The sequence below is a fragment of the Atta colombica genome, unplaced genomic scaffold, assembly GCF_001594045.1.
Source record: "Atta colombica isolate Treedump-2 unplaced genomic scaffold, Acol1.0 scaffold9, whole genome shotgun sequence".
NCBI lineage: Eukaryota > Metazoa > Arthropoda > Insecta > Hymenoptera > Formicidae > Atta > Atta colombica.
In genome coordinates, this window is record NW_017259583.1 from 1893069 (window position 1) to 1894124 (window position 1056).

General features: G+C 34.8%; 1 protein-coding gene across 5 annotated transcripts in view; it reads right to left on the minus strand.

Moving 5' to 3' along the window:
- The window catches only part of LOC108693478 (ATP-binding cassette sub-family G member 1), a 42702-nt gene extending 42345 nt beyond the window's left edge, over positions 1–357 (minus strand). For all 5 annotated transcript variants that reach the window (XR_001932027.1, XR_001932026.1, XR_001932025.1 and 2 more), the window contains exon 1: positions 212–357. The gene's annotated coding sequence lies outside the window, so the exon portion shown is untranslated. The remainder of the gene's footprint in view (positions 1–211) is intronic.
- Between the last annotated feature and the right edge of the window lie 699 nt (positions 358–1056).

Below are 1056 nucleotides of genomic sequence, written 5' to 3' on the forward strand. Positions count from 1 at the left end.
AAATATATATATATATATATATTATATGTATATTTTCTTTGTTTTTTTACAAAACTGACCCTGTTTCAAAAAACATCGATCGACACACTATTTTTTTCAGAGCACACACAAGAACTATTACGAATGACGTACAACTCGGACGATCGATACGACGCGATTTGTTCCGCGTGGCCGGAACAAAAAATAGACACATTTACGTTAATTTACGTACTGGTACGAGCACGGCCGTTGAAGCAAGCGGTTTTTATGACCGAGGCAATGCACCGGCCAAGTAGTTATGTTTATACTACCAGCAGCTGAGGGCAACGTGATCATGATAGCCGAAAGCTTGTCGACGACTGTCTGTGCACAACTGGCGTTCCGCTTTCGTACTGCCGAGCTGCCACGGACGGATATTCATGCATCGTGGCTCGCTCTGGACATTACAGCGATTCCATTAGACCTCGCCGACGTAAGTTGCACATAAATTAAAGAATGATTTTGCTCGAGTATTAATTTAATCTAATTTAATTTGAAACGGCAAAACTCGTAGTAAAATTCTAAACTTCATAATGTCTGCTGAATCTTTAATTCATCTTTCATATCATAATAAAAGATTAATAATATTCTCGCTTGAACTTAAAAATTTCATCCAAGTCAGCCTAATTAATCTAGCGTTTTCCCGATTATAGAGTAATACTTCAGTATGATTTTCTGTTACATTCGCAGCAAATCTTTATTACGCAGTAAATTATTCCGGACGATGTTTTTTTTTTAATATATTGTTAGTGCAATTCCGCGCAATTGTCTAATATCAATATAGCAACGACAGCTATTTCTGCGATAGAATTATTTCTGTCATAGACATCGTGTTATAATTTTATTGTATTATTGTATTAAATATTAATAATTATAACACACACACACACACACACACACACACACACACACACACACAGAGGATATCCGATAAATTTTGACAAAGCGTTTCTGTGTCTAGATAGTACCCGATAAAAAATTTTTCATGCATGAAAATGTATATGAATATGTATAACATACATAAATATTAATATATAT